Source organism: Globicephala melas, chromosome 7, assembly GCF_963455315.2.
Source record: "Globicephala melas chromosome 7, mGloMel1.2, whole genome shotgun sequence".
NCBI lineage: Eukaryota > Metazoa > Chordata > Mammalia > Artiodactyla > Delphinidae > Globicephala > Globicephala melas.
This window is the reverse complement of record NC_083320.1, coordinates 7,933,764-7,949,672: the sequence shown is the minus strand read 5'-3', so window position 1 is coordinate 7,949,672 and position 15,909 is coordinate 7,933,764.

Sequence of the window (15,909 nt, the reverse complement as noted above, 5' to 3'; positions counted from 1 at the left end):
TAAAAAGGACCAAATGCAAATTAATATACTCTGGAAAAAGGAATGAACTAATACAAAACATGTTTTACAAACAAAATGAGGGGATCAGATTCTCAGCACTCTGCTTGCCTGTTTTTGCAGCAAAATGGAAATAAATATCTTCCCAGGGGTTCATCCTCCATTCCCTCAGCTCAGTGTAATGTGCAGCAATTTTTTTAATGGAGAAGAAAAAGCTCCCAGCTGCTTTTTGGAACAAGCTGAGACAGAAGGACATCTTGGAGTAGACCTGGGTCTGCAGAGAGTCACTGGGTGGCCCCTTTGTTTTACGATGGAAAGAAGGTGGGCTTTCATTTTCCAGGTGGGGGTCGGTGGAGAACAGGCTTAAGAGGTGCTGGTCTCCCTGGTGTGCAGAGTTCTGGCACAAGCAAACCAAGGGCCTCCTGAGACCCCAGCCCCTTCTCCCTGAGATTTGAAGTTAGGGAGGCCTGTAGGGTCATCTAGTGTGCTCTGGCCAAGGCGGCCTGCTTGACAGGACTGTGTGGTTCCCGGCATAGTGTGGGCTGAGGCTGGAAGTCCAGCACCCTGCTCGTGTGGGGGTTTGGGGAGAATCCCAAGCTGGTGAAGATGGCCTAAGGAAGCTGAGGCCTTGGAGACCAAAAGAGGGGTACCCTTGGGTCAGGACCAGCAGCGGCATCACTTCAGTGGCCCACAGCATCCTGCAGACTTTGGTACCAGTTTTCAGCAGTGACACTGGGTGGCAGCCTCAGTGGCAAAGATGGGAGCTGACTGTCCTTGTCTGGTGTGCGGTTATCTGTTAGGGGGGTCTCAAGGTAGAAGTACTGAACTTCCTGCTAATAGAAGCTTGCGGACGTGTAATTAGAAATTCAGAGAGATGTGACTCCCTTTTGTATGCTGAGCTGGTGAAGCGAATCGTTCTGTTCCTCTCCATGCACTTAGTACCACAGACTAATTTTCAGTATTTTGCAAAATCAAATTAGTTTGGGCAGATTTTGGAAAGGAAACAGATGTTTACCACAAACACATCTAAGTTTCAAAGTTTTAGAACAGAACGACCTTTTCTCTAAAGATCAAATATATCTTCCAGCTGGTTTAATGAAGATAATGCTAGTGGCTGTAACAAATAAACCTCAAAATACATCGGGCTCAAACATCGAGAAAGTCCAAAGTGGGTGTTGTGCTTGGCATGCTGGTTCTCTTCCAAGCACTGGTTCTTGGACCCAAGATTCTGCTCTCTTCAGCACGTCGCTTCTAGGGTCACCGTGCTTGTCCACATCGAGCTGACTGAGGGGCGAGGAGTGTGGAGGACCACACACGGGGGCTTTCCGTGGGCCAGGCCTGGGAGCAGCACGTGTCAATTCTGCCCACATCCCATAGACCAGAACTCAGTCATAGGGCCGCACCTGACTGCAGGGAGGCTGGGCGGTGAAAACCAGCGATGCCTGGGAGGAAGGGGACATCGATTGGTGAACAGGTCACAGTTTGTGTTCCAGACAGCACACTGATTGTCACAAGACACCGAGAGCACCCGTCACAAAATCTGGATTGGAAATGCCAAGTTCAGTGTAAAAATGTCAGAGCTCTGGAAGCACGTGTGTTGGATGAAGGAGTAAAGGAGGCGTACGTTTCTTCTGTAGGGGAACGAGTCTGTGATTGTTTTCTTTGGGCCAAACTCGCTAGCAGTGCTGAAGCTTGCTCCCATCCTCTGCCTTGACCACCTTTTCAATTGGGGGTTCTGTCATTTTGGGGTCAAGGAGAAGAAGGACACATTCTTTAACACTCACGTCTGAACCATCGTTCTGGGGATGTTTGACAGCCCCACGAGTGTCATCGGCGCAGTGGACACTCATGCAGCTCTGGCCCTCTGAGGCATCCAGGGCATCAAAGGCCCTGCTGAGGGGAGACGTCAGGGCCTACCTGGTACAGGTGGGGTGGCTGTCACACACCCTGCAGGAGCCACCTGGAATTATCCAGGAGCTCATGTGTGGTAACCTCCGGGGTTGGCTGGAGAATGCCTGCAGGGAACTTTGCAAAGGGGAGGGTCCTTGGGAGTAGATGGGCGTTATTCCCATGGGGATACGGGTTACTCCCGTCGTGAGACATGGGCTGGGGAAACTTGGGCCATGCAAAATCCAGAGCACGTTAGTCTTTCAGGTGGCACCGTGGTCACTTTGAGGCATTTAGCACCTGATGAAGATGCTTCAGGGCCATTTAATTTTCTCCTGATAAATGCACGTGCCCTCTCAGCCCTTGGGTCAACAAGGCCGTTGCTCATCCCAGTAAGAAGTCCCGTCTTTGCTTTTGTGATTGTCGCGTGTTCCACCAGGGGATACTCTGGAACTGGCCCTGGATAACTTCCGTGTGATGCGTGTGCAGGCACTGTGCTGGCCACTCAGCAGACACTGTTTCCCTGGTCCTTGCAGCCCACGGTGGGCAAGGTTCTGCCACAGACTCTTTGAGTGCCAGGAGCAGGAGGCTTGCTCCAGCTGCTTTGGGCAGTGGATGTTCGTTGAGTGATCCAGAAACTCTCAGGTGCTCTGTCTTCTGGGGCATCTTTTAAATGGCTATTTTGTACTATTTTACTGAAGGTGTTGGATGGTGAAAGGGGTTTAACTCACAGTGGCACAAACTGTTTCACTGTGAATATTTTTGTAGTCTTAAAAATCCTCTAGGTTTCAACTGAAATTACCTGGAGCCACATGTAAAAATGTTGTCAGGGTAGTTCATATAGATTTCTTTAATAAAATCTGGCCAGTCTTCAGCAATACTTATTAAGCTACCCTGTCTATATGACTTTGGGGGACCTGCTATAGACACAAAGGAGACGTACACCTTAGCCCATAAAGCTAAGTATGAAGAGAAAAAATAAAATGGAAACTACTTATTGCAAAAAAAAAAAAAAAAAAAATCCTCTAGGTTTCCGCCACCAGGAACTTCCCCGTATTCCTCCCTTGACAGCCTGCAGCCTCCCGAGCGCCTGAGGAGGTACCTCCAACCTATCCTGACTCCATTTTGGGGGTCCCCATTTGCTTCCTTAAAACTCGGCCACCTCATTATGCTGCGCAATTTAACTCCCGCCACGCTGGGTACTGGGCCTCCCTGGGCACCCCAAACCCAATAATATTCTCAGCTAAACAGAGGGTTGCCCTAGCCCACATTTCAGAGGCACCGAGGAACTGCCAGAGGCATCACCCTTCCCGTTCTTCTTTCTCCCGTCGGGCAAGCGGGCTGCCTCCTTCACCCCTCCCCCACCCCAGGCGAAAGTGGCGTGTCAACAGGCCAGAGAAGTGTCCAAGCACGGGGCCCCCATGTACCCCCACTTGGAGATGAGTTGTTGTGGATTTAAGGCAGCTCCAGCACCAGGCATGCTGTCGTCTGTTCGAAAGAGGAGCTGCGGCTTCCTGGCCAGGCTTCCTCGCTGCACACCAGTGCCTGGTCCCCGGCCCATCTCTCGACCAACTAACTGCACGATTTGCTCCTTATTTTACCAGTTAAGATTTCTTTCTTTCTTTCTTTCTTTCTTTTTTTTAAAGGATCCCACTTTTTTTTTCTTTTTAAAATACGCTCAAGGTTTTTATTTATTTATTTCTGGCTGCGTTTGGTCTTCGTTGCTGCATGCGGGCTTTCTCTAGTTGTGGCAAGCGAGGGCTACCCTTCATTGCGGTGCGCGGGCTCCTCACTGCGGTGGCTTCTCTTGTTGCAGAGCACAGTCTCTAGGCGTGCGGGCTTCAGTAATTGTGGCTCACGGGCTTAGTTGCTCTGCAGCATGTGGGATCTTCCCAGACCAGGGCTTGAACCTGTGTCCCCTGCATTGGCAGGCAGATTCTTAAGCCCTGTGTCACTAGAGAAGTCCTCCAGTTAAGATTTCTGAAAGGAAATCTGATTGGCTTAATGAATTTCCACTCTCCTTTCATGCCCGGCACTCATGGGTCAGATGCCCACCCTGGCCAATCAGCTGTGGCCAGGGTAGCACAGCACACGGCCACCCTTACTAGGAACTGCTTCTTTCAGAAAGGACCAAGAGAGTGAGTATTCCCCTTAGAACAGTTCCCTGCTGCCCCTGGGATTGACTGTGTAGTACACTCTCCTATTCATATAGCTGTTAAGTGTCAGAGGCAAGTGGCAAATCCTCACATGCTCCCTCCAAAACAACATAAGCCATCGGCCCCTCATTCTACACTGGCCTTTTAAAGGTAGATGTGGGAGATGCAGGAGGGTGGAGAGGAATTCTTCGGCCAAGACTGAAGTACAGCCAGAAAGGTAGAAATAAGAAAGTGATATTTTTGATTCCCTCCTTTAGTAGATACGTTTACAATGCCCCTATCAAGAACAGTTACCAAACCCCTAAACAAACAAAAAACCTCACACTGCAAGAAAAAACACCAATAAATCATTACCCGAATTTTGGAAAAGTGTCGTGAATTGCATATTGAAAAGTCAAGGGAATGGGGTGAGGTCATCTTAAAATGGCAGAAGGCCCCTCAAATTAGAGCCAGCTGTGCTCAGGCTCCACACCTGGCTCCACACACGGGCCTGTCCGTGTGAGAGAAGAGTCAGGAAAAGAATACAAACCATCCCGGGAACCCACAGGAAACGCGAGTCCCTCGCCAGGTAGGAGCTGAAGTGGGAATGAAATGATATTAGCAGCTCTCTCAACTCTCCATAGTTCAACACTTCAGAGAAATCCTCAAGGGTTTTTAAAGCTTTCTACCCTTTTGTTTTATTTTCTGAATTTTAAAAACTGTTTTCTCCCAATCTCTTTCTCTTCCTTTGGTCTCATGGTTACTTCCTGTTCCAGGCACCTGCAAAATAGGCCCAGTTTCCCTTGATTCAGACCCCTGAGTATTGATCCTAAGTTCCCGTGGCAACCTCTTTGGAAGAAGGACTGTTCATGGAAATATTAAATGATTTCGACCAAGGCTGTCTGGGTTTGAATCCCCATTCTAATTCTCATCAGCCTAGTGAACTAGGGTACATGCCTTGTTTTTCTCATCTGTAAGAGGGGGATAAGTATAAGAATAAGATAAGTATAAGAATCTTAGGGCTTCCCTGGTGGTGCAGTGGTTAAGAATCCACCTGCTGATGCAGGGGACATGGGTTTGATCCTTGGTCCGGGAATATCCCACATGCCGAGGAGCAACTAAGCCTGTGCACCACAGCTACTGAAGCCTGAGCTCTGCAACAAGAGAAGACACCGCAGTGAGAAGCCTGCGCACCATGACAAAGAGTAGCCCCTGCTCACCGCAACTAGAGAAAGCCCGCGCACAGTAACAAAGACCCAACGCAGCCAAAAATAAATAAATAAAATAAATAAATTTTTTAAAAAAAGTTAGAATCTCCTTAACACCCAGCTTTATTCTTCCTTCCTGACACTTTGCAAACTCACTCCTCTCTTTCCATTCCATGCCTGCGCTCCTGCACGTTCATCTCACAGGTCTCCTGCCTCTGGTCTCTATCTGATCCAAAGCCATCAGGCTTGTGGCAGATGGAACTATCTGAGTATTGCAGACTCATGATGGCTAGAGCTGGAGGAGATCTTGGGAACCAACCAAAACAACCATCTTATGCGGAGGAGAAGGGAAATGGAGGGTCCTGAAGACGAAATGACTTGCTGAGCTGGAGTTAGAATCCAGGACCCCAGACCTCCCTAGGCACTCCTTTTATTATGCCACATGGCCACTCATGAACCAGGAGCTAAAGTTGTTGAAGAAGGTAGGTTGGTGGTGGCAGTAATGAGAGCTTTGTTTCCAGTCTCTGACCCATGCCCTTTGCAGGGAGATGCTGAGTTGCCCCCAACTAGAGTAGGCAAAGTGTGATTCTCTGCTCTATGGCTGTTGGGTTTGGCCATGTGACTTGCTTTGACTATTGGAATATGGGCAGAAGTCAGTTCCAAAGAGCATATGTGTTGCCACCCACCCCTCTTGAACTTTCTGCTATTTATCATGGAAAGAACATACCCCAGGTGGCCACTGGTCCCAGAATGAGAGACATGGAGGAGAACTAAACACAATCCAGAGCTTGAAGTAGAGCTGCTGCAACCAACTTGCAAACCCGTGAATGTGAACTAGATGGCTGCTGTTCTAAGCCACTGAGATTTCTGAGTGTGTTTGTTACCCAGCAGGACTCAGCAGGAGTGAGTCTGTGTAGTGAAGTCCACTCTCCTTGGCTCTGGAGGGAAGGCTCCTCTCACTTGAACTAAAGCCAGTTCTTCAACCTCATCTCCCTCTTCTTTTCTCTGCCACCCTTCCTTTCCAGCCACATCTGAACCACCTGCACATTCCTACCTGAGCCCCTCTACTCCACCTAGTTAAGTCCCAGACCTCATGAAGACAACCAACCTAGTCCCATTCATCCCTCCTTCCTCTGAACTCGGGTCACCAGAGAGCAGGTTGCTCAGCGATGCTCCCACACTCTCACACTCTCCCACACCCTGTCTCCCCGCCCTGGGTCCTCCATCCTTCTATGTTAGAAGCACTGTCTGGCACAGCCCTACCTGCTCCTTACTCAGATTCCTCTGTTGCACAGTCCTGGCTGCCCTGCATCACCCCCATGCCACCACTAGGCACTCTCTCTGGTCCATCCTCATGTTAACAGGACCCAGATGACTCCTGGTATGGAGGAGAGGATGTTGGAAGCCAAGGGGAAAAGCCCTCAAAGGGACGACCAAGACAAAGGGAAGAGGCCCAGTGGTCTGGGGGCTTTGACAAGACCAACCTGGATGCCAGGCCATGCCTGCTAACTGAACCTGAGAGCCTGCTGGAGGACGCCTGGGAAAGCCCTGCCGTGACACCTGGTGGTGGCTTAGAGCTCTTGAAGGCCTTTCACTGGCAGGTGGGCATCAAGAAGTCAACGCATTCAAAGGAGAGGGGGAGAGAGGAACTGCCTGATCATGGCAAAGGAAAATAGCCCAATGTTTCATTGAAAATATTTTACCGAATAAAAATTTTCCTAACTGGCAAGAGTGCTCTAAAAGTGGAGCATTCGGATCATGGAGGAAGTCCTCTGGAGGCCAGTGCAGCTCCTGACGCCCTGCCTCAGAGCATGAAAACCACCACCGGAAAACCTGAACACTCGAGACCACAGTCAGCAGTGCAGTCGAGAGAACCTGCAGCCCTCCAGGGCCCAAAGCCAGAGAATGTGCTGGAGGAGAGTTTTATTGCAGGAACCAAAATTTAACCAGCTGGAGGTCTCTTTAAACAATCATCCTATTCATATATTTAAAATAAATGTGCGTCTATTAGCAGGCAGTCAGCGTTTCATTATTAAGATGGAAGATGGAACAGAGTGTTCTTGGCTGCGTTGGTCCCAGAGTCCCAGCCTCCTCTTCAGGATTCCTCAGCATGTGGTAAAGACATTTATTAAGGTAAATGTGTTTCAGGCCTGACAGACTGGAGGCCCTCATACCTACACAGCAAACAGCTGCCAACCAACTGAGCGGCACACAGAGAAACCTTTCCGAAATGATGTCATTATCTCCTGACGTTCTACCAGATGCCCGGAGGGAGCAGGGAAGGTAGGGAGAAAAGAGGAGTTTTAGAATGCTCAACGGATTTACCAGAATCTCTTGGTAAGAGATACTAAAATACTTCATAGAGCTACAATAATTAAAACAGTGTGAAATGGTTAAAAAAAGAGACCGTTCCAATAGATTCGTTTTTTTCAAAATAGACTTCAGGTTGCATATGGTGTCAATACATAATAAAGGGGAAAAGAGGTTCATTCCTTGACATGATGAAACTTGTGGGCAAGTTTTACAAAGAAAAAGCCTGCAGAATTAGGAATGAATATGGAGTCATAACCCCTGAGGCAGCCCCGATACCAAAACCTGGCAAAAAAAACTTTTACCAAAATGGCAAAAAATTACCAAAGAAGACTTGAATAAGTGAAGCGATGTATCCTTTTTGTGGATGGAAAGTCTTTGTGGATGTCCCTTCTACCCCAAATTAATAACTACATTTAACAAAATTCCTATCAAGAGCCCAGTGAAAAAAGTTTTAATTTTTTATAGGTATTCTAAAATTCACCTGGAAGAATAATTATAAGAGCATAGAAAAGCAATTTTCAGAAATAGCAATGAAATAAGGAGGAGATTTGCCCTGTCATTTTTTTCATGTGTTTTTAACTGAGATATGCACAATTGAATGAGTTTTGACAAATGTATACACTCTTGCAACCACCAACCCAGACAAAATATAGAACATTTCTGTCTCCCCAGAAGGTTCCCTTATGCCCCTTTAGAGTTAACCTTCCCCCAAATCCCCCCTCCTCCCACACTAGACCTGACACAGGCAACCGCTGATGTGTCACTATAGATGAGTTTAGTTTCACCTGCTCTGGAATTTCATCTGAGTAGAATCTTACAGAAAGTTCTTTTTTGTGCCTAGTCCTTTCAATCAGCGTGATTGATGTCTGTGAGATTCACCCTCTATCAGATATTAAAATAATTTACTGAGCCTATAGAAATCAAAAGTGTCATACTAGCATAGAAATAAACAGATTGATCAACAGAATAGAATACAGTCCAGATCTGACTCCAAGTTCAAGTGGGAATTTAGGAGATAAAAAGGTGGCAAATTCAGGTTAGTCTGGAAAGTACAGGTTAGCCAATTAATGACCTGGGGATAACTGGCTCATCACTGAGGGAAAATGAGGTTAGATTCCCTACTGTTCATCTTATGCTGAAATAAATGATGGATGGATTAAATATTTAAAAATAAAACTAAATCTATCAAAAATATAAGGAAAATACTTTATAATCTTGAATTTGGAGACCTTTCTTCAAGCATTGATCAAAAGCCTATATATATGTAAGATTGATAAACTTGACCTATATAAAAATCTGAAACATTCATCTGGTAAATTAAATCACCTGGGGAAAATAATTGCAACCTACATGACAGATAAGGAGTAAATATGCTAAACAGCTTAAGAGCTACTGAAATCAGTTAGGAGACAAATACCCAAGAGGAAAATAAGCAAAGAATAAGGAGAAAGAAATACAAAGGGCCAATAAACAAGCAGTGAGGTTCAAAGAAATACAAATGATAGCAATGGTTTAATATCTAATTATTTTTTAACTATCTGATTTAAAAAAAATTAAGACATCCATTTTTTGTATGCAGATTCAGATACCCGTGCATATTGTCTGGGAGGCTTAGTTTTGAGTGGCGTTTTACAAAATGCTCTCCTGTGTGACCCTACTTGATCTTTAGCAGCTCCATTGAGTAGGAAGGTGAGGTCTTACGTTATTGATTTTACAAATAAGGAGCCCTAGGTTCAGTGAGATGTCAGAGATAGTAAGTGGTAAAATCAGGGGTTCACTTGTAGTTTTTTGAATGTTTATTACATCACGGTTTTCTTAGAGCCAACCTGGTTAGATTTTTCTCCAATGAATTTTCATCAGTTCAAAAGTTTCAGAATTATTAATGTTAATATATTATGCTCTCATTTCAGGGAAGATAAATTTAATGCCATAAGAATTTACAATCTTGATTCTTGATAAAACATTACATCCATTTAAGGTAAGACACACTGGTAGATAAAACATCTTAAAAAGAATGTGAGAATGACTGCATTGTATTACTTCTTTAGGATGGCAAGGAAGCTGTGAGTTATGGTGTCAAAGGTATTTTAAATTTGTGAAGTTGATTAACTAATTGGTTACTCCACTCCTTTAACAAATATGTATTGAAGGAGTGAATTAACCAATGAATCCACTGCTATGTGACAAGGCTCTTTTCTTGACACTGGGGACGCAGAGATGAGCAAGTTAGAGAAAAATCCCTGCCTGCGTGGATCTGGGGTTCTAAATTTATTTTTCACATATGACAAAATAATGTTTGTGCTAGTTTAAGTATAAAATATATGGCGACTGCAATGTTTTAAATAATCCAAATGGTATAAAAAGCAGATAATTTAATAAACACAAATTGCAGTTTAAAATACACAAAAATGTTCTCCATTTTTGCCTGAAAATTAAACTTAGAATTATAGGAATGTCAGGGTTCCCTGCTAGAAGTTATGTTCATGTTTTGTTCCTCTTCTTCTTAAGAAGGTATCAGAAAACCTCCTTAGACTCATTGAGGGCAGCGCCCACCCACCTTAGGAGAGCAGGAAAGGACACCTGTGTCTCTTGACTGAGTTTGCAGGAGGAGAGGGGCCAGGACTCTGACCTTGGAGAAGAGAACATGACAATGGCCTGGGCAAAGGGGAAGGTAATTAGACCCTCTTGTTTCAAAGGTTTAAAAGAAAAAATCTGACCAACGCCTTGGAGAATCCCTGAGAGACAGAGGATGTTAGTTGTAGGGCTTCTGGGAAATTGGCTTCAGGACAACTCTGACTGGGCGTCCTGGGCCAGCTCTCCCGGAAGTTGTGGTCGAGTGTGTGCCCCAGACAGAGGCCTGCCTGAGGGGGCTCTGCTGGCTTGAGGAGGTGCCAGCCAGGGCTCCAGACCCGGCTCCTGCCTTCCATGCCCAGTCCCATCAGCAGCCCGTGCCTCTGCACCCCTGGCCGTTGCTGCAGGACACGGTGCCCTCCAGGCTCCCAGAGCAGCGGGCCCGGGGCTCAACACTAGTCACACGCCAGCACTTGACCGTCTCAGGGACCACATGGAAGGGAGTAGATGCTAGAGGTGTGGGGACATCGGTCCCCAGGAGGGAGACACGGAAGGGAGCTGGGAGGACACCGGTTACTTGGTGATTTAAAACATTGTCTTTTTTGACATGGGTGCTAATGATTGGCTCAAGGAAGGCACACAGCTGTGTGACACACCTAGAGTGTTGTAGACCTTTCCCCATCTGTATACAAGTGAGCCAGCAGGGGGTGTGCGTGTGCAACAGGTGACGGTGCCTTCGCCCCTGGACTTGATATGAGCTCAGCTCGGGGCCCGTTCCGCATGCTGACGGCTTTCTGAGGGGTCTGTGCTGGATTCCTGCAGCATCCCATGGGGCCTGCTTTCCCCAGGTCACTGCTGAGCGTGGACCCTGGCTTTCCTTAATCCCCCATTCCCCCCAAAAGCCGAGCCGCAGGAGGAGGACTTACGTGTCAGCAGGACAACTTCAAACTGACCCTTGGATGCCGCTTTGCGTCAGTGTCCTCCTTGTTCCCCCGTCCCGGTCCCCACGGCGGACAGGACAGTTCAGCCAGCTCTGCCGCCTGGGTGCCTGTCACCTTACATGTTCTCAAATCTCACCTTTCTCTCAAAATATCAAGGTGTTTTTTCTACAAAGGCAGTGCCTCTCCCAAGGGGATCTCTGCTGCCAGCTGTTAAGCTGAGGACAAGTTCACTTCCCTTCACCTAACATCGAACCTCTGAATCAGGAAGCACGACCGGACAAGAATGAGCTGGTTGATATCAACTGTTTATTTAATAACCATTGATAAGTTACAAAAATATCTTATATAAGCCTCTGGAGATGTACTTGGAGTTTGTTAATGATGGATATTTCACAGGTTAAAAGGTGGAAGCCAGGCTTCCCTGGTGGCGCCGTGGTTGAGAGTCCGCCTGCCGATGCGGGGGACGCGGGTTTGTGTCCCGGTCCAGGAGGATCCCGCGTGCCGCAGAGTGGCTGGGCCTGTGAGCCGTGGCCGCTGAGCCTGCGCGTCCGGGGCCTGTGCCCCGCAACGGGGGAGGCCACGGCAGTGGGAGGCCCGCGTATCGCAAAAAAACAAAAACAAAAACAAAAGGTGGAAGCCACTTCCAGAGGTTGTAAAGTAACCCTTAAAATTCTATGGTGAATTGTGCCCTTTATATGGTACCTCATGATACCTCAATAAAACTGCTGCAAAAAATTTAAAATTCCATGGCAGCTCCTGGTGAGGAAGAGGTAGGGACGGGAGACAGTTCCATATTTTGGCCACTTGAGGCCCCCCCAAGAGCTCTGTCCTCTGGCAGGGATCCTCCGGTCCCTCCAGCACCCGCAGAGGGAGGGGCCCCTCAGCTCTGGTCAGGTGGCGTGGAGCACCTGGAGGCACCCATTCTTGAGCACCCCACCTGCTGCAAGAAGGGGCCAGGCAGCCGTGTGCAGAGCCCAGACAGCTCATGTCAGCCACAGCTGGAGGGACGGCCAACCACGGAGGGAGACTGGGCCTTGGCTCCGGCGCTGCCGTGGGACTGAATTCAAGCTCCAACTCCTGGGAGCCAGGGGAATTGTGTGCCGCTCCCACCCAGCTGCTGGGACACTCTGTCTGCCCCGCCCCAGGCGGGGCTATCACAAGACCTCTGAAATCCGGCCACAATCAACTGGCCCGAGGTGGGTCTTTGACCCTCAGAGTGCCCCCACCCAAGCCCCCAGTCCTTCTCTGATGGTTCAGCTGGGAGGGGAAATGTATGGGAACTGCCACGCTCATGGTCCTAGCAGGTCTTAGAGAACACGCCGACCCTTAGAGAGAGCCAGAGGGTTGATAGAGAAAGTCCCTGTGGCCTTGGCGGTGCTGATTCCGAGCCCCGCCCCTGCCCCTACAGCCCGTCTTCTTCCAGTCCCTGAGGTGCTGAGCGGTCTTCTTCTGCAGAGCCTGTGAGAATTGAGAGTCTCCTCATCTGTAGCCCAAACCTGACCATCAGCAGACTGGGCCCGGGGCTCAAGAGCTCCTGGAGGAGCAGCGGGGAGGAGCCTAGAGCACCGGCCTGGGTGCAGCAAGAGGAGAGGGGTCTGGAGTGCCCCAGGCAGACGTGAGAGGCGGCTCAGAGCGAGAGGCGCGTCCTCCAGGGGCCTGGCCTGTATTTGTGGAGCCAGCCCCACAGGCTTGGGGTACAGCCCTCATCCACCCAGTAGGGCCTTTGCAAGAACAGAGCCTGAGACGAAGGCTATTAGAGTGGCCAAGAAGGGCCAAGCTGTCTTCACAAAAATGGTCTGTGCCTGCCTCTTGGAAGAGCGATGCAACAATTCTCCAACAAGAGTGATGTGCTTTGGGTCTTTTTGTTTTGCTAAAAAAAAAAAAAAAAAAAAAAAAGTTATGGCCACATTACAAATTTGGAAGATTGAAAACCAACAAAAAAGTCACCCGTAAACTACGATTGAGATGTTGAAAAATGCTGTTTTAAGTAATTTCCTAGAATGCAGTTTAGTATTACACAAGTAAGGTGTTAGGGTGGATAAACCTAAACCAGTGATTCTCAAAGTGTGGCCTCAGGAACAGCAGCAGCAGTGGCAGTGTCACCTGGAAGCTCGTTAAAAATGCTGATTCTCAGGCCCCACTCACCCTCCCAAGGTAGAAACAGGGGTGGAGCCCAGCCAGCTCTGCTTTAACAGATCCCATGAGCTCTAGTTGGGGAACCGTTGGTTTACACCTTTGTAATCCCATGCAGTCCTTACACTTTACCACCAGAGGGCACCAGCAGGCTGAGGTTTTCCCCTGCCTTGGCCAGCTTTTTTTTCCATTCTCTAAGGACCTGCAACAGACATTGAGGCCCCGCTACACTTTCTTTTTTCTCTTTCTTTCGTTTTTTTATTGGAATAAAGAAAGACTGATGATATGTTGGGAATTATTGGCTAACCTTAAATGCCACCATGTTTGGGCCAAATTGTACTGTTGTCCCAGTCCTTGCTGACCTGTCGACCCAGTGTTTTGGCAGTGGTAGAATGTACTTGACAGCACTTATTTTAAAAAATTGTTTTTTGATGTGGGCCATTTTTAAAGTCTTTATTGAATTTGTTACAATATTGCTTCTGTTTTATGTTTTGTTTTTTTGGCCACGAGGCATGTGGGATCTTAGCTCCCCGACCAGGGATCGAACCTGCACCCCTTGCGTTGGAAGAGGAAGTCTTAACCACTGGACCACCAGGGAAGTCCCTTCACAGCACTTATTTTGTTTGGAACATAAAGAAATGCAGAAGCATATGGGCCAGCAATAAAGATTATCTCCTAAGAAAAATTTGTGTTCTATAGAAAGCAGGAGACAGCGCCTCTCTTTTCCTTCTCCTGCAGTCCATGGGCGGGGCCCCTGGGATGAGGGCCTGGCTGTCATCAGTGTCTCTCCCCCCCGACCTCCCTCTGGTTACCTCTTGTTTTCTTATTTATTTATTTATTTTATTTTATAAATTTATTTTATTTATTTATTTATTTTTGGCTGTGTTGGGTCTTCGTTGCCCTGCATGGGCTTTCTCTAGTTGCGGCGAGCAGGGGCTACTCTTCGTTGCGGTAAGCAGGCTTCTCATTGCGGTGGCTTCTCTTGTTGTGGAGCACGGGCTCTAGGCATGCAGGCTTCAGTATTTGTAGCACACGGGCTCAGTAGTTATGGCACATAGGCCCTAGAGCATGCGGGCTTCAGTAGTCATGACACATGGGCTCAGTAGTTACAGCATGTGGGCGATCTTCCCGCACCAGGGCTTGAACCCATGTCCCCTACATTGGCAGCGGATTCTTAACCACTGCGCCCCCAGGGAAGTACCCGCCCCCCCCCCCCCCCGCCCATTGATTTTTTAAAAAAAGAAACTTCTAATAGACCCAGTTATTTGTCTCCCTTTCCATCTCCCTTCAAAAACAGTGTTTGGCTGCTCTTATGGCACCTGAGGGCATCTGAACCCACCTTCAGAACAGTGGGCTCCAGGCAGGGAAGGTTTTCTTGGAGGTGCTCTGTTAGAGCTTCCCATAGAAGGACGGGGTCCAGTGATGACTCGGTGGATTGAGCTTTCTGACACCTCCCAGGAGCACTCGGCTTTCTCCCTCATGACCCTGAGTTCCCTTTCCTGAGAACGATTCAGACCTCAGCAGTTTCTCTGAGTAGTTTGCAAAACACCTCCCTGGTATACCCAGACACTCTTCCTGTTAGTAGGGCTTTGAAGGGTTTGTTTTTTTATAAATTTATTTATTTATTTTTGGCTGTGTTGGGTCTTTGTTGCTGCACGCGGGCTTTTCTCTAGTTGCAGCGAGCGGGGACTACTCTTCCTTGTGGTGCATGGGCTTCTCATTGCGGTGGCTTTCCCTGTTGCAGAGCACAGGCTCTAGGCGCGCGGGCTTCAGTAGTTGTGGCACGTGGGCTCAGTAGTTGTGGCACACGGGCTCTAGAGTGCAGGCTCGGTAGTTGTGGCACACGGGCTTAGTTGCTCCGCGGCATGTGGGATCTTCCCAGAGCAGGGCTCAAACCCGTCCCCTGCATTGGCAGGCGGATTCTTAGCCACTGCGCCACCAAGGAAGCCCTGAAGTGTTTTTAATAGGATGTACACGTGAAAGAGCAGTCTATATTTTCAGAACTGGCTAAAAGTCACTCCCATTAATTTATGTATTTTTTAAACTTGCTTGTAACTGAGTAGTTATCTAGGACTCAGCTGTACACATGATTTACTCATTTGACAAATATTTATTGAGTACTTATGTTCTAGAGTCTAGATGCTAGACTTTCAGTGTTAACAAAACAAACCTGTCCCTACAAAATTTACATTCTAGTGGGAAAGGCAAGCAATAAACAAAGAACCACATAATATAATGTCAGAAGAAAAATAAAGCAGGGTGAGGGGGTAACCAGTGTGTGGGTTGTAAGATGGGAAGTTATTCCAGATAAGATGGTTGGGAAGGTCTGGCTGAGAAGTTGGCATTTGAGCAGAGATCTGAATAATAAGTGACTATATCATGAGAATATCTGGGGAAATGGCTGTCCAGGCAGAGAGAACTGCAACTGCAAAGGCCCCGGGGTGGGAATATTACCTGGGTTTCTATGGAGAAGAGAGCGGAGTAACACTAGAAGCAGGGAAACCCACTAGGGAGCTCTTGCGGTTGTCCAGGCATGAGACAGAGGTGGTTTGAGCAGAGTGGGAGCAGAGGAGGGGCGAGATGTGGTCAGATCGAGGATGTCCTTGTATAGTAGATTCGACAGCATCTGCTTCTGCATTAGATGAATTAAAACCTCTCTACTGAGTTGGTTTCAGGTACGCGTCTTAAAATTCTGTTTCTGTGAAATATATTTTTACTTGGAAT